The following is a 10982-nucleotide window of genomic DNA, read 5'->3' on the forward strand; positions in this document are numbered from 1 at the left end:
TTCACGTTTTTAAGAAGGGCCGTAGGACAGATGCACATAACTATAGATCTATATCGTTGACGTCGATCTGTTGCAGAAATATGGAACATGTTTTATGGTCAAGAATTATGACGTTCTTGGAGAAGGAAAATCTCCATAGGAACGTTACTGTTTACTATATATATAAATGATCTAATAGAAAGAGTCCGCGGCTGTTTAAGGCTGTTCGCAGATGATGCAGCTGTCTATAACAAAGTAATAACGCCAGATGGTAGTAACGATTTGCAGAATGATCTCCAGAGAATTGATGATTGGTGCAGGCTCTGGCAGTTGACCCTGAACGTAATACACAAGAAGAGAAATCGACTACTGTATAGAAACACTATTGTTGACCAACAACTGGTAACAGTATCTGCTGTAAGATATCTGGGAGTAAATATCCAGAGCGAACTTAAGTGGAATGACCACATTAAACAAATAGCGGGAAAAGCAGAGGCTAGACTCAGAGTCATAGGAAGAATGTTAAGGAAATGTAACTCCTCCACGAAAGAATTGGCTTATAGGGCGCTTCTTCGGACGATTTTCGGGTATTGTGCATCTATCTGTGATCCCTACCAGGTAGGACTGATACAATAAATAGAGAAGAGCCAATGAAGAGCTGCACGTTTCGTCAAGGGATCGTTCAGTCAGCACGAGAGCGTTATGGAGTTGCTCAACATTGGCAGACGTTAAAAGAGAGGCTTCGTGCTTCACGGAGATTTACTATTGAAATTTTGAGAGAGTACTTTGCAAGAAGAATCGGACGACATGTTACTTCCCCCACATACGTCTTGCATAATGATCATGAGTGCTTACCGACAATCATTCCTTCCACGTGCCATTCGCGGGTGGAACAGGGCTGGAGGGCTCAGGCAGTGGTACAAAAAGTACTCTTCGCCAGACACCATTAGGTGGCTTGCGGAGTATGGTGAAGACGTAGATGTAGATGCAGAAATGAGTTTCATAGAAGTGTGAACTTCGGCCAGTAGATGGCACACGATGCTGAATGTTATAGTACTACTTTTAGTTTTTACTTAATGTGTTGTTGAGAACAGTTTAAATAACTTTACAACAGTCGAAATGTGGCTTGCATGGTGGTATGGATGACGTGAAACAGACGGCGCGCACACTAGTGGCGACTAAAACCATCGCCAGATCCTAATTAACTCTTCATTACGAAAACAGGTAATCCCGACGACTCGTAATTTGTCACAGTTATCGTTATTTCTTGCCTACCCCATCTACTGCAGTTCGAGGCGGCTTGTTTTCTTGTTCTCTTTGCGTTTAGAGCTTTTTTTCTCATCTCAGCACTGCGGGGTTAATTTTTGTGTGTTTCCACTCGTTTCTTGTGTCGTTTTGTGATACTCAATGATATCAAAAGCAAGTTCGTCAAATATCATTTGGTGAAAATGGCCAACATCGTTCTGCTGTTTAGAATGTTGTCGTCGGATGTAATTCGAGAGAAAAATAGTTAGGAGCCTACAAAGTCAAAAACTGTTGTTGATAAACCTCCAAACTCTCCAACTGCTCTAGACAAAATTCCTACCATAGCATAAGGTGGTGGTTATTGGGTGGGGGGCGGGGGGGGGGGGGCGGGGGGAAGAGATGATGGGTTTCAACACACTCCCCAACGAACATTTTTGGAACGTCACTCAACGCATCATGGGAGAGTGTAGCAGACTGCAGTTATGTAAAAAAAAAAATGTTACAGCTAACGACACGTTATTAAAGACAGTGACAGTGTCACCTGAGCCATGTGTGATACCATCGAGAGTAACGTCAATAGAGTTCGTCTTCATCACAAATGCATCCACAGGCGGATTCAACTGAAATTTTGTGCGTGCAGGTTCAACTCAACAACAGAAATACTCTTTTCATATATAAGAAACAAACTTGTCACTGCTAAGGACTAGCAAACTACTACAATGGTATGGCCAACAACGAGCATATGTCGCAAATTTTACCAGAACATGCATTTTTAAGATTGCATAACAAACAAAAATATTCAGTGCAGACGATTTTGTAACATCCTGCACGTTTGCAGACGACATGGTGTACTAATTTACACCTGTGGCTGATTTAGGTTGGCAGCCGCAGGACAACACAATGTAAAATAAAAAGTAAAGTGCACATACAATTTAAATGACAAAGCATCTTATGTATCATACTCCCTAACCTAAAAATAATCCGAAAGTATTTACTTCAGGAAACAATAAAGAAAACCACTGAGGATGTCACAACTGTCATGAAACATGTTTGGGTGATAAAATTGCAAAAAGTGGACTCATCCTTAATTCATTACTATTTTTCTGCAATCACGAGAACTGAGATCAAAACTCCTATACGATAGCACATTTTATAAACACTACCCTTCTTTCCTCAAAATCCATGAGATAAGATTCCTCAGGTTTAATTTTTTACCTGTGGTACTATTAAGCAGGAAGTCTTAGTAGAAAACTGAGCTTGTTCAGAAAACTTCTAGCTTTGAACTCTCGTGCAACGGAAACTTCTTCTCATGAACAGGTGATGGAACGTGGCGCGGAGGAGAATGTCGTATTGTTTTAGCATCACAAATGATTTTTATTTAGCAAGACATGGTTAACTATTAGACAAACCATAAACAACCCCATGACAGTGGATGCTTAGTGAAACTTAACGTAACATATTTAATCTACACTGAAGCGCCAAAGTCACTGCCATAAGCATGCTTATTCAAATACAGACGTGTGTAAACAAGCAGAATACGGCGCTGCGATCGACAACACCTATATAAGACAAGAAGTGTGTGGGGAAGTTCTTAGATGGGTTACTGCTGCTACAAAGGCAGCTTATCAAGATTTAAGTGAATCTGAACGTGGTGTTGTAGTCAGCGCATGTGCGATGGGACACGCCATCTCAAAGGTATCGATGAAGTGGGGATATTCCCGTAGGACCATTTCTCGATTGTACCGTGAATATCAGGAATCCGGTAAAACATCAAATATTCGACATTGCTGCAACCGGAACATGCAAGAATGGCACAAACGACGAATGAAGAGAATCCTTCAACGTGACAGAAGTGCAACCCTTCCGCAGCTTGCTGCAGATTTCAATGCAGGGCCACAACAAGCGTCAGCGTACGGATCATTCAACGAAACATCATCGACATGGGCTTTCAGAGCCGAAGGTCCTCTCGTGTACCCTTGATGACTGCACGACCCGCAGCTTTATGCCTCACCTGGGCCTGCCAGCACCAACATTGGACTGTTGATGACTGGAACATGTTGCCTGGTCGGACAAGTCTCGTTTGAAATTGTATTCATCGGGTGGACGTGTACGGGTATGGAGACGACCTCTTGAATCCATAGAGTTTGCATGTCAGCAGGGGACTGTTCAAGTTCTGGAGGCTCTGAAATGGTGTGGGATGTGTGCAGTTGGAGTGATATGGGACCCCTGATACGTCTAGATACGACTCTGGCAGGTGCAATGTGCGTAAGCATCCTGTCTGATCACCTGCATCCATTTATATCGAATGTGCAGTCGCCGGCCGCGGTGGTCTAGTGGCTCAGGCGCTCAGTCCGGAACCGCGCGACTACTACGGTCGCAGGTTCGAATCCTGCCTCGGGCATGGATGTGTGTGATGTCCTTAGGTTAGGTTAGGTTTAGGTAGTTCTAAGTTCTAGGGGACTGATGACCACAGATGTTAAGTTCCATAGTGCTCAGAGTCATTTGAACCATTTTGAATGTGCCGTCCGACGGACTTGGGCAATTCCAGCAGGACAATGCGACACCCTACACGTTTAGAATTGCTCTAGAGTGGCTCCAGCAACATTCTTCTGAGTTTAAACACTTCCGCTGGCCACCAGACTCCTCAGACACGAACAGTATGGAACGTATCTGGGATGCCTTCCAACGTGCTGTTCGGAAGAGATCTCCACCCCCTCGTACTCTTACGTATTTAGGACATCCGCGCAGAATTCTTGGTGTCAATTCCGTCCATAGTTACTGCAGGCATTAGTCGAGTCAATTCCACGTCGTGTTGCGGCATTTCTCCGTGCTCGCGTTTTTCCTACACGATGTTAGACGGGTGTACAAGATTCTATAGCTCTTCAGTGAATAAAGATACGAGATTGCATTCAGGTGGAGGGGAAATGACGAGGTTGATAAGTGGGAGAGAGAAAACGTGAAATGCGGCAGCCTATACGGCGTGTGATTTTCAAATGCATAGGATAAATTGTTGATGAAATGGAGTCACGGTGAGTGGAGTACACTGCTCTACGTAATTGTCATTTCTTTCCCAGATTTAGCCAGCCGCGGTGGCCGAGCGGTGCTAGGCGCTTCAGTCCGGAACCACGCGGCTGCTACGGTCGCAGGTTCGAATCCTGTGTGTGATGTCCTTAGGGTAGTTAGGTTTAATAAGAAATCTAGGGGACTAATGGCCTCAGATGTTAAGTCCCATAGTGCTTAGAGCCATTTGAACCATTTTTCCAGATTTAAACGGCGATGGGCTTATTGGGTTGTGAAAGTTTCTAGTGCGCATGCGAAAAACAGCGTGTTGCATTTGAAACGGCGAGCGGGGAAGGAGACAGCCAAACGGGGCCTACCCGGGGGCAAGGACTAGCTACTTGGGTGGTGAGCTCTTAGAACAGAGTTCGGAACGCCCGTGCCTAGGAGCGGCAAGCTATTGCCCTCCTATACGGCTGCGCAGACTAGCGACAGGCTGATGTCAGGTTGGCGAGCAGTGAAGCGAATACTGCAGAAAGCGGCGGCACCTTTCCGTGTTTTGTGAACCTTCTTTGAGGATAGTCATCTACCGGTTGTGGGCTTCAGGAAAGGAAGTCTATCCTCGTATGGCTGCTGCTTTCTTTCTCGAGCCCTGAGGTGCGAGATTAACAGCGTAGGTGGGAGAAGTCGCCAAAGGCGTAATAGTGTGTGACGTCAAGATCCCAGCACCGAAGTCAGGCGTTTATTTGTAGTTGGGGAGTTTTGGCGGGATTCTCTACTTGGAGGGAATCCTCCAGGTTGGACAGCAGTGCTTCTTAATTTTGCAATTGACAACTAGCCGCCGGCCGCTGTGGCCGAACGGTTCTGGACACTTCAGTCCGGAACCGCGCTGCTGCAACGGTCGCAGGTTCGAATCCTGCCTCGGGCACAGATGTGTGTGAAGTCTTTAGGTTAGTTAGGCTTAAGTAGTTGTAAGTCTAGGGGACTGACGACCTCATATGTTAAGACCCAAAGTGCTTAGAGCCATTTTTTGGCAACTAGCACTGTTTTGTCGGGAGGGTATGAGAAGATGGTAAGACAGAGTCACGAAGAAGCCACAATGCGTTTTGTGGCTTAGGTGTCCACGTCGTCTTGCACTTTGGTCGTGGATGTGTCTGGATCGAATCTGTGGATGGTAGCTACAGAGGACGGATCGACTTGGCATTGTATTGCGGTTAGCCCTGCAACATCTTCGCATTGCGCCAGGGAGTTGACAACATCATCTTCACAAAGGGTTAGCAGTTTTGTCGTGTAAAGCGCGGCACAACACCGCCATACTCAGGGTGAGCAAAATTCGCAGCACTGGAAAAGTAGTTCAGTTTGATTTCACATTTGCGGAGTCAAAATTGTCATAAGTTCATTACACGTATATGAATGTGTGGACTGCTTACTGTCACTGTTTCCGTCTGAATTTTCAGGATTATAGAGACTGGAATAATCGTTGTACTTTATTTGAGTGTAAATTCTCAGGTCGCCAAGTAGTAAATCCCTAGATGGGCAAGTAACACAGCTGTCCATTTAAACTTAACCAGAATTTGGAAACAGAACTGTCACGATTTTCATACTTGCATTTACATGTCATTAAGTGATGGATAAAGTGTGGATAAATTTGAATATCTGTCTGATTATCGTTTCTGTTTGGTACCTCTGCTACATCAAGTTATATGCCGTTAAACAGTGTTCAGGGAGATCTTTTTTATCATAGTCAATCATTCGCATTAAATTATTATAATCAGACAGCGTCAATCACATTCAGATTTATGCAGATTCCCCACTTTATCTATGGCTAGGTTCATAATTTCGCGATATCCATTTACCTTATCGCACAACTGAAATTTAAAGGGTAGATTTCGAGGGAGTGGCTTGTCCGCAGTTATTTTGTAGGGGTTGGGAATATAACCAGCACTGGGTTTTGCAAATGGTGGTTCTCTCTCATAACTTGCAGACACACCCAGGATTCAAGCTTCTCTGCTGACTGCCGACTACTGTTTCGAACACTGGAACCAGAATGAGGAAAGAATACAGCGGGGCAGGAATAGACATATGATAACTTTTTTTCTTTTTTTTTTTTGACATACGATAACTTTTTTTTCTTTTTTTTCTGTCATTTTAAACGTAAGAACACCCTGATCTTATCCAATATTTGACTGAAATAGGCGAGCGAAACTCGAAAGCGACAGAGTGCGACCCAAATACATATTTCCTGAGAACCACGAAAGACTTTATCCAACCTCGAAAACACACCCTACAACTACCAGCTATCGTTTGCGCTCCTTAGCTGCTGCACACTAAAAATAAAGGCCATTCCTCGTTCGACCGACAATCACCGGAGAAAGTCAAGTCATTCTGCGATACTTAACAGTGGGGGAAGATAATTCGTTAAACCTGAAAAACACAATAATTATCTTTATTGCCTTATGGGTAATTTTCTATATTCTTCTGAACGTACAACTTGCTCTCTCGTTCGCCATCTGCAGCGTTTCGCAAGTGTTACTTTCGCACCCAATTTGGGGGGTGGGGGGGTGAGGGGGGTGAGAGGCGGGGGAAAAACTCATTAGATTTTGAAACAGCCAATCATTAGAAGGCTACAATTCTGCAGTTCTGCAATACCGCTGTCTCTCTCACACTTCGACTTTTAACGAAGGGCCGCATAGGACACTCTTTTTCTTTTTCTTTCCCGTTCTGCGTTTCTCTCTACAGTCGATAATTGGCAATCTGTGCCGAGCAGTGGGGAGAAATTTTCCTTAAAATTAGAAAACGACAGTAATTCTCTCCTTAGCGGTCCCGCGTATTGTCCTCTCCTTCGTACGAAGGCCTTTCTTCACTTCCAAAGGAACTCGTGTGTAGGGTAGAGATTTTCAATAAAGTTTGCCGTCTTCCTCACTCAAGTCAAGTCTTTGTGACCCTCAAAGTGACGTCAAGTTTCGGAGTGGGAGAAGTTTCTGATTCCATTTGAAAATCAAACTATCGTTTCCGCCCTCATTGTATTTTTCCTTCCTCTGCCACTACGACGCATTAAATTCGACCTGCCCATACCATCTTCCAACTGCAGTCGCAAATGGAGTGAGGAATTACAGAAACAGTCAGAAATAAAACGCTTTCATGCCCCATCTTCTTTCCAGGATGCTGTTGGTACCATCTCCCGGATGCAAAATTTACATGGCACACTCAATACAGCGTCACTGGCATGACACAAAGATGATATATTTCATTTAGCTGTATGAAATTGGCTAACCACCACTTTTCATTATTAACTCCTTTGAGCAGTTGAGAATAAGATGCATTATTAAGACATCGTTAGCATAATGTGTCCACCGAAACCCAATAACAAAAAGTTTCTGACATGCTGAAAATTCTGTAACGAAGTCAGGAAATTCATTTTCGTAATATTCCCGTGTATCATTTTACAGATTTGTTGCTCCAGGTAAAACTAATGTGAAAACAGTTCGGCTCTTCCAGAAGAGTTCGCAAGTTTAAGTAATATGAATTAAGTGTAAGAGGGTGCAAGAGTTCTGTGCGGGACGTGGCAATTTAGCCGTGTCACATCACGTGTTCTCTCCGAAATGTCAGTCCTAAAATCATTTTGAACAGACTATAGTGAATCAGTTCCTTAGTCAAAATGAAGGTTTTTTCATGTCATTTGTCTGCTTTTCTAAACGATCATTTCAACACCATTTTTTGTACATTCACCGTCATTTTCCAGAAGAAGTTTTATTAGTTAGTCACCCGTTTCGTCAGATGCGGCACCTTGGACTGCGTTCACAGTGTCACCGACATGGGCCGTCAAATGCCGTCGCCAGAGGTCGCCCGATAACATCGAATGATAGTTTTTCACAGTGCCTCCAAACTTCTTTGTCAGTTTTTGGCCGGGTCAGGGAGGTAACGTTAGATTATAATATATTCTATGTATGAAGTAGGTTAGATTTTAGCCGCTCTGGGCGGTATGGATACCGCGACACCTCTGTGCTCGGACTCGAGTTCTGCTTTGCGGCGTTTGCTTTCAAAAAGGTGACGAAAGCATGTGAATGAGCTGTATCTGTCTCGAGGAGAGCGTGGCGATTACAGTACACTCTGTTCTCTGTTACAGGAACTACAAGACTAGTTTTACGACTATAAGAGATGAAAGGAAAAATGCCTTGGCACAAAAGTTAACAAAGTGACGCCACTTTCCTTCTCCCACAACCGATGAGCGTTAAAAAGGGCTACCCTCTTAGAAGCTAACATACTGTGTTCAACGTTTTTCGAATTTATGCGCGTGTATTGTGAAAATACGTAACTTCAGTGATTCGCTGCATTAACGAGCTCTCCATAACACTCTCTTCCGAGTACGGTTAACTATGCTGCAGTGGTAGGATGTGTGACTTCGTTGTATAAAAACTTAGCGAATGAGGTTATGATCACATAATGATTTACGTAAGTGGTGAAAGTGGATGGTGTTTCTGTTATATGATTCTTTCTTTCGCTTCAGCCTGTTTCCCACAATGACGCAGGGTCGGCATAGTTAATCGGATTTGGCAAGGTTAACTGAAGGTGTGGCCGGATGCCCTTCCTGCCGCCACCCCGTAACCGTGGGATGTAGCACTTCCACTTTGCTGTCTTCAAAATTCGCCAAACACTTGACCGACTCACTCCAGTTTCAAGGGCACACTGTGTCACAGACTTCGGTGGTGAGCGAGTGAATTGTTGTAACACACGACGGGAGTTAGCTGGACTTGTTACTGTTACAGGTCGTCCAGATCGTTGTCTGTGTAAATCTGTAACACAGCCTTCGACTTCCAATTTGTCTCGAATGCGATGAATCGTTAAACGTGTCGGTGGCTCTGTTTGATACTCATTTCGCCTTTGCCGTTGAACCTCATTAATGTTTTCGTACTTAAAATACCACTTCAAAACTGACTTCCTATAATCGAATGTAAGCCTTGCGCTAGCCATGTTTACTCGAGTAACAAGGTGCAACTAAGAACAAAACACTGACTATCTGGCGACTGCCATCTGATAAAACAAAACAACGCAATACAACCCTTTTGTTGCGATTGCCGGACTACAAACTATTGCACTATCAAAGATAAGACAACTCCGTCAATTACTTTGCCAGTTATGGACTTTCAAACAGTGGAAACATTTTTTTGGACCCTCTGTATACCACGATTATGATTTTTCACCCTCAGGATACCACAACCGTATCAGTTTCTGACGCTCCATGTCTCGTGTCGTGTCGCCCGATATGACCGAAGAAAACAAAACTGATCTGAATTTTACCGACTGTCGTCCGAAATATGAACGTTCTGGGGATGAGACCGGCTGTATTGTGACCACCCAAGTAGCAGCGCACTTATTTGAAAAGATCGGGCGTCTTCGGCCGATGTCGGTCGTCGGCGGAATCAGCCGATACCGGTGCCGCTGCGACCGCAGCCTTAAGTAGGGTTCTGTCTCGGACACAAGAGGCGACCCACTGTTGGCAGCGGGCGGGCTGTCGCTACAGCGCTAGCGGGCATTTGTCGCTGCCCGGGCAGCATCAGAGGTGGGGGGGGGGGGGGGGGGGCCCACCGTGCGTCACACGAGGACGCCGCTGCCGTAGCCAGTCTTTCATGTGACAGCCGTCCGCCGCCTCTGACCCAGTCCCCACTCCCGTGCCGAGCTGTGCATTAAAGTGACAAACGACGTTACGGACGTCCCACAAGGTGGCTTTTATCTGATCAACGTGTTTCTACAAAGTTGTCGGATGGCCGCTAAGACGTGTCGCCGCCTTTTTCTCTCCTCTTCAGGATTTCTTCTGAGAGCTTTTATCTCCTGCTGCAAGGGACGTTTGGTAGGGTCGCCGTGCTATACCAGACACTCACTTCTATCCGCAAATATAAGTAGAAAACGAGCTCTACTTTGTCGTGATGTTGGCATGTATGGTAAATCTAATTGACTTCATGATATTAACGAGCGTAAATCATGAAGCAAACCAAATATTCAATCGGGAAATTTTATATTTTACGTGTAACAGACCAATACATGGTCTACCAACCCATAAAGAACATTTAAAATATGAAAAACTGTGGAAGTTATAAAATGTAGTAAACAGAGTGGACATGCTACCTAATTTCGTTATAGTATACCTTATTCTGTGGCAACGGCCTTGCCACAATGGATACACCGGTTCCCGTCAGATCACCGAAGTTAAGCGCTGTCGGGCGTGGCCGGCACTTGGATGGGTGACCCTTCCGGGCCGTCGTGCGCTGTTGCCATTCTTCTGGGTGTACTCAGTCTCGTGAGTCTCGTGATGCCAATTAAGGAGCTACTCGATCGAATAGTAGCGGCTCCGATCAAATAAAACCATCCTAACGACTGGGAGAGCGGTGTGCTGACCACACGCCCCTCCTATCCACATCCTCAGTGATGGTTCAAATGACTCTGAGCACTATGCGACTTAACGTCTGAGGTCATCAGTCGCCTAGAACTTAGAACTAAATAAACCTAACTAACCTAAGGACATCACACACATCCAAGCCCGAGGCAGGATTCGAACCTGCGACCGTAGCGGTCGCTCGGTTACAGACTGTAGCGCTAGAACCACAGTGAGGATGACACGGCGGTCGGATGGCGCCGATGGGCCACTTGTGACCTGAAGACGGAGTGCTTTTTGTTCTGTGACACTATGTACTTCGTGATAATGTACTTGGTTCCACAGTAATTTTGTTTTCCACAGTTAAAGTTAACTTAAGGCACTTTTCATT

The 10982-nt window shown here is 44.9% G+C and overlaps 1 pseudogene; it reads left to right on the forward strand.

Moving 5' to 3' along the window:
• Window positions 1-10374: 10374 nt before the first annotated feature.
• LOC126482823 (5S ribosomal RNA) lies at window positions 10375-10493 on the forward strand (annotated as a pseudogene).
• The last annotated feature ends 489 nt before the right edge of the window (window positions 10494-10982 follow it).

The sequence above is a fragment of the Schistocerca serialis genome, chromosome 5 (assembly GCF_023864345.2).
Source record: "Schistocerca serialis cubense isolate TAMUIC-IGC-003099 chromosome 5, iqSchSeri2.2, whole genome shotgun sequence".
In the NCBI taxonomy this organism is placed as follows: Eukaryota; Metazoa; Arthropoda; class Insecta; order Orthoptera; family Acrididae; genus Schistocerca; species Schistocerca serialis.